The sequence below is a fragment of the Gracilinanus agilis genome, unplaced genomic scaffold (genome assembly GCF_016433145.1).
Source record: "Gracilinanus agilis isolate LMUSP501 unplaced genomic scaffold, AgileGrace unplaced_scaffold56427, whole genome shotgun sequence".
Taxonomy (NCBI): domain Eukaryota; kingdom Metazoa; phylum Chordata; class Mammalia; order Didelphimorphia; family Didelphidae; genus Gracilinanus; species Gracilinanus agilis.
Window position 1 is genome coordinate 3,703 of NW_025391829.1, and position 6,516 is coordinate 10,218.

The 6,516-nt window shown below is 44.4% G+C and overlaps 1 long non-coding RNA gene across 1 annotated transcript; it reads left to right on the top strand.

Annotated features, from left to right (window-relative positions):
* Window positions 1-641: 641 nt before the first annotated feature.
* LOC123256153 lies at window positions 642-4,698 on the top strand. Its single transcript, XR_006506824.1, has 2 exons — window positions 642-744; window positions 4,015-4,698. It is a non-coding gene; the product is annotated as an uncharacterized LOC123256153 (long non-coding RNA).
* The last annotated feature ends 1,818 nt before the right edge of the window (window positions 4,699-6,516 follow it).

Genomic DNA, 6,516 nt, shown 5'->3' on the forward strand with positions numbered 1-6,516 from the left:
AAAATGGGGACTTATGTGGGAAGCCAATAAGAGAATAGATAAAAACTCCTCTTTTGACCCCTTTTGTGATCCTTGTGATTTCTTGTGATTTCTTGTTGAAAAGTATTGTGGCCTTATTGAAAAGCTTTAAGTTCCTAGCAAGCCTGAATTTAAGAGGTAAACACTCTTCCCCTTTGGCCAGGAATGCAGCTGCCTGGTACAAGCAAGGCCAAAACCTTAGCAGGGGCAATTCAACCCTGAGAAAAGTATTCTCAGACTTGACTTGGTGATAACAAATATAGCTGAAAGTCCAGCCTGGTTCTTATCTTCACCTTGAAGCTTCTAAGCCTATAGTATTGTCTATGTTAAAAATACAGTTCTGTGTAGTTGTGGGAAACTATCCTTGTGCTTTTGGGTGAAAAGAAGTTTGAATTTCTTATATAATAAACTTGTGACTCAATGGCACTTTGGAGAAGCAGCTGTGAGTTAACAATCAAGATCGCCTCCCGTGTCCTGTTATTTCCTTATCAACTAAGCTGTCTTTATCAGATTATCTGGAGATGATAAATAGATCTCGAGACATGACCCTGTCTCTGTTTCCTCAGGATCAAGGTCACAAGCTCATGAAGACCATGTTAGACCTAGAGAAGCAAGGGCTGGAGGCCATGGAAGGCATTCTGAGCAGCACAGACCCCATGGACCCAACCGAAGTGGCCGATCTTTTCTATGACTGTGTTGACACGGAGATTAAGTTCTTTAAGTGAAGTAAGCCAACTTTTTCTCTCCTCTCGATTAGAAACTCCCTACTTGGCCAAACTCCAAGCAAAACCAATCCGTTTCCTCTTTGAGTAAAATAGAAGATGAATATTTCAGCCCCCCTTTTAAACAACCTGTCTAATTTTAACTCACACTCTGTGCTTTTGGTCTCAGAAAGAAATTCCCTCGGTCCTCCCAAGATTTAGCCAGTTTTTGTTTCATTCTCCCGATCTTTGGCTTTCTGTGACTAACTATGGATTTGAAGCTGCTGTTATCTTATTTCAGTGATGACGGGAGTGCTTAGCCTTTTCCCAAGAAGACTAGCGCTTGTCAAGCCTTGAAGGATAGTGTCCACTTTGCTGAATTTTCAGGCAAACAAAATGAAAGCAAAACCTTTAAAGGAGTCTTTCACTCTTCCTTAGTAGCTGTTTCAAGTTTAACAAACTGGCTTTTCTTTGTCCAGTCACATGCTGTTTTGTGTAGAGTCCAAGGAGAATGGCAGCAGTCTGGCCACGCTTTTCCAGCAAGTGTGCTGGCTTATACCCCATGGAATGCTTGCTCTGGGCCCCTGGAACAACTGGCCAAGAGGAGAACCTCCCTGGCTCATGTTCTGATGACTGGAGGCACAGCCATGTGTCTCTTCCAGTCAGTGTGCTTGCAATGTGTCCCCAGGAAGGCTCTTAGAGAGGGAGAAGCGCACACACACACACACACACACACACACACACACACACACACACAAAATTGTCTCAGAGGGAATTGGACTCGTTTTTTTAGAGATGCTGAGTTAGTGCTTGGATTGATGCTGAAACATCAGCCCCTCCAGCACAGATCTCGGCAGGCCAGCTGCCTCTCTACCTGGACGGTGTCATGTATATAAGATGATTCAGAACCGAGCTGCTGCTGCCTAGCTTGAGGTTACTGTAATTAAATGGCCCCCTGGAAGGATTCCGAACATATAGAAGCTGGGAATCTGCCAGCATGCCAGGCAGAGAGGAGAAAAGCAGCAGCCAGTGACCCTGGAGGCTCTGGGGGCATCTCTGGCAGCCAATGTTCTCACATGCCCAGTTTCCCTCGTTTCTCTGTGAAACTCCAAGGAGCTCTCCCAGTGTATGCATTATCTCAGCAGCCACTTAGGGTAATTAAGTGGAGTCTTTCTGCACAAGTAGAATTAAGTGAAAGAAAGCAATTTGCCAACAGCGCCTGGAAACCAGCTTAAGGGAGACCAGCCTGGGTCGGCACTATGAGGAGAGAGTGCAAAGAGGGACCAGAGGGACCAAGGATTTCTCAGCAATGCAGCCATTGGACTCCATCTCCTGGAGAACTGACATTGATTTACAAATCACTTTAAGGCTTCCCAAGTGTGTTACCTGCATCTTCTGCTGCTAGCTATATATTGTTGTCTTTTCCTCTGTCTGATTCTTCTTCCTCATCATTCCCCCACTTCTCACCTGCCGTCTCTCAAAAAGCTTACATGGGGGAAAGCTCTTAGATTAGGGGGTCTCCCTCCCCTCCCTTGCTTGACTGGAAGGAGGTTGATGCCTCTGTTCTCTAAAGCCTTCAATGATCACTAAATTGGTCCCCCCTAAAAGCATCAGCATTTTAGGTGGATAGTGAAAAGATCATCAGCTGTCACAGATGAATACAACAATTACCAAAAGAACAGGGGCAACGAATAGCCTCTCGTCTGGGACCTTTGGGATCGGATTCCTTTCCCGCATCTCTCTTGGTAGGACTCTCCAGATGGAACAGCTTCTAAGGTTACTTAACCCTGAGTAATATGGTAGCTCCAGCCTGCTTCCTTCTGTAGATGTGCTGCTTGCTTTAACCCTCTTAGTCAAAGTCCTGTGGTGGTTGAAAAGCATGGCTATTTTGTCCAACTCTGTATTGTATGATGCTGACGCTAAGTGAGCAGATGCCCGAGAGCTGCTGAAATGCAAGAGAATAAGTGATGGGGTCTCCGTTTTCAGACTGTGGGGCTGCTCCGGTTCAGTTTCCATGACCAGAACATCTTTTTTAGCTCTCCCATATCCTGGTGGCAAAAAATAGGGCGCAGGGATGGCCTAGATGGTTAGTGACATACCTCATCTCAGTGGTCACTCCTGAATCGAGCTGTACACTACTGGTTCTCAAACGTTTTGGCATCCTGGCTCCCTTTGGCACTCTGGTGAAGCCCACGATCCCCTTCTCAAAAGAATATTTTTAAATGTATAAAATTTATTACATAGGATTACAAAGGAAGCTAGTTATATTGAAATATGATTATAAAATATTTTTAAAAATTCATGGACCCCCTGAGATCTATGCATGGGCCCCTGTAGTGGAAGGCCTAGGATGCTGGTCTATGAGGTAGTTTAAAGAAGCTAAGAGACTCTTGAAAGAATTTCCAAAATCTCATCATGGTGCCTGGGGTCCAAGTTCTTACTGGTATCATTCTGAAGGTAAATCTCATTGCTCTAGTTTAGGACCCCATTGCTGAGACTGTCAAGCACCATTAACTTTGCTTGGGTAGATCGAAAGAATTGTGGATCAGACTCTGGCAGGCAGGTCATTTGGACCAAACTCCTCCATACTATTCCTATCCAAGCATCACTATGTGCTGATTTAAGAACTCAGAGCAAGTCTTTTTTGATAAGGTTGGTAAAAAAAAAAAAAAATAAAGAGCGATGGGCCTATTGCATACATCCTGGGGATGGACCCTGACTATTCTATGTTTCCCCAGTGATGATGGGAAAGTGGCTGCTGGAAAGCAATTTGGGTAGACTGAGTCACTGATGTTTCTCTCTGAATGGTTTGGCACATTTATCTAACTACTTATACAGTTCTGTGCCTAATCTGATAGGATTTTTTTTTTTTTTTTTGCTTTCTGTGGTTAAAAAAAAAAAACAACCAAAACTAAACCCAACAACTCCAAACTAACAGAAACTCAGTGGGAGCTTTGGGTCTCTTGAGAGGCTTGAGGAGGCGGATAAACTCCACAGGGGTTTAGGATATTGTAGGCAAAGAGTTTCTAAAAAATAAAATCTAAAATAAAGGTTTGGAATGTGGACCAATTCACTATAATTGTGCTGTGGGGTCCATCTTTGGATTCAGAAGACACGACCAACAGGGGTAGAGAGGCAGGCCAGAATCATTGTCCTTTCCTGACCAAGACAACGTTCATTTGACTGTTGCCTAGTTAGAAGCTAGTTGGTGACCAGCCAGAGGTGAGGACAGGCCATCGTGTTGAGAGGAAAGAGCCTTGCTCTCGCAAAATGATGTTGCCCAGATTCCGAGTAGCAAAGGCTATAATGGGAAACCCAGCAAGGATTCAGATGAATTCTCTGAAATTGCAGTGAAGAAGCTCTTAGACCAGAACCCATAGCCCTGACTCCACTTACATCCCAATAAAACAATTATTGACCACTGAATGAAGAAGACATGGTATTATCAAAGCATACAGATGGCAAGAGAGATGTCATGGCCCAGTGGAGAGAGCTGGCCTTGGGGTCAGGGAGACCCGGATTAAAATCCTGCCTCTTTGGTCCACAGTTGTCACAAAAATCCAGTTCTCCCAAGCCATGGTGGCTTCCTTAATTAGATTCTTCATTGCCAATGTTGATCATTTTAGGCCACTTCTAGGTCCCATTAAGTGTTTCTGATTCTGTGTCAGTGTGTGCTTTCTCTGACTAAACCCAAACACTGTGTGAACCTTCATTTGAGAATTTCTTGTGGAAACTCACCTGTACCTGTTTGCATTGACTTGTGATAAACGGACGTGTCTTCCCTGGAAAAATATGCTTTGTTGAAAACAATAAAAGAAGGAACATTCATTTTCCTGGCATGGGAGCAGATCGTGTAGTTATGATGATGCTTTTTTTAACCAATGCCTTTGAACAGAAGGATAGTCTCACCCAGCTCTTGCCTCTGACTTTGTCTTTAAATGCATTATGCGGAAAATTAAAACTGTACTGAAGCACCCCACACTGCCTCCTTTGTGATGTGTCTCGGCTGTCCCATCAATAAATGTGCGGAGAAGTTGGATCCTTAGAGTCGTTAGAGATGTCCGACTGTCCTGTGATTCGGTTATTCTGAACGCCCTAATAATGCGAGGGCGCCACCGGCCCTCAGGATTGCAGTGGGCAAGGCCACTGCTTCGGGGATGAGCTCACCTCGCTAGGCAATAAGAAAACATGCCGCCCCCCCCTTCCAGCTGAATATAATTATGACCGAAGTGGGTCCGGGTGAGCCCTGATTCATGCCTTCCTGTGCAGGATGGGTTCATGGTGTTCTTATCCGCCTCTGTCCCTTCCACCACAGCCTTCCTCCAGGTCAGCCGAGAGACTCTGCTAGAGGGGTCACGCTGTTCTCTGGTCAAAAACATGGCCACGAAAATGTTCCCCTTGTATTTCTAGTCTTACCATCATTACAGGCACCTCTTCCTGCAAGCTGTGGAGGGATGGTAGGATTGTAGAGCCAGGGCAGGAAGGGGGGAAGGAAACATGCATTGATTAAGCACCTACTCTATGTCTCTGTACTATATGCTTTACAAATATTATCTTGTTTGCTCCACACCTCAGAGGCCATCTAGTCTGGGCTCCATGATTCACAGATGAGGAAACTGAGGCTCAGAGGGGTCTGAAGTAAGTAGCTGCATAAGGGCTCAAACTTAGATCCTCTTGGCTCTATTGAACCACAATGCCAACCCCCTGATTTTTTAGATGTGGAAATGGACATGAGACAAGTAGGAGGAGGACTTGAACTTGGTCCTTTTACTCTTTTACCATTATGCTCCACTGTGGCTCCTCATTCTATCAATGAGGCAAGAAAATGGAATCCCAATGAGACTTATTCAAGGACACTCGGGTAGTAAGTGGCACAGCCACGAATGAGATCCTATATCCTTGCCCTCCAAATCCTATAGTCTAGTCTTTCAGGTTGACATCAAAAGTTCCTAGGATAGAAGATTTAAATAAAACAGGGACATACCCTGGGCAGACACTAGTTGTGTGATCCTGGGCAAGATACTGAACTCTGCCTGCTTTGGTTTTCTCCTCTTTAAAACGAACCGGGAAAGGAAAAGGAAAAGCAGTTCAGTATCTTTGCCAAGAAAACCCCAAATGGAGTCCTGAAGAATTGGACGCTGAAATGATTAAACAACCACCACCAATACCCTGGGCAGATTCTGTTCTCAGGATGGGAGTTGGGATGGAGGGAGGTGCCTTTGGATCAATTCCTTCAGGGCCCTGCTCGCCAGGGCTCAGTAACCAGAAAATATCTGCTCTCTTGGCAGTAGGATGGACCTCAAAAAGAGGGCAATGGGAGGGTATCCCAGCACCCTGTTCTATGTAGAAATCTACTTTAAATAGAAGGTATCTTCTATTCTGTGACTATTGTGGAGAGTTTATAAGTGTATAAGCATTATTGCCATCAGAGATATGTGGTAGAGAGGGGGCAGCGAGATAGTTCAATAGATTGAGCACCAGGTCTAAAGATGGGAGGTCTAAGGTTCAAATCTGACCTCAGACACTTCTGAGCAAATCACTTAACTTCCATTGTCTAGCCTTTATCTCTCATCTGCCTTAGAATCAATACACAGCACTGAATTTAAGATAGAAGATAAGGGTTTAAAAAAAGAGAGATAAAGATGGAGACTTTAATCAACCAACAGACATCTATTAAGTATATTTGGCTCTATGCTGGACCCTGGGAATATAAATACAAAAAGTTCAAAATCATTCCTTCTTTTGAGGAGATTACACTGAGGATCTTTCCTTCCTTCCTTCCTTCCTTCCTTCCTTC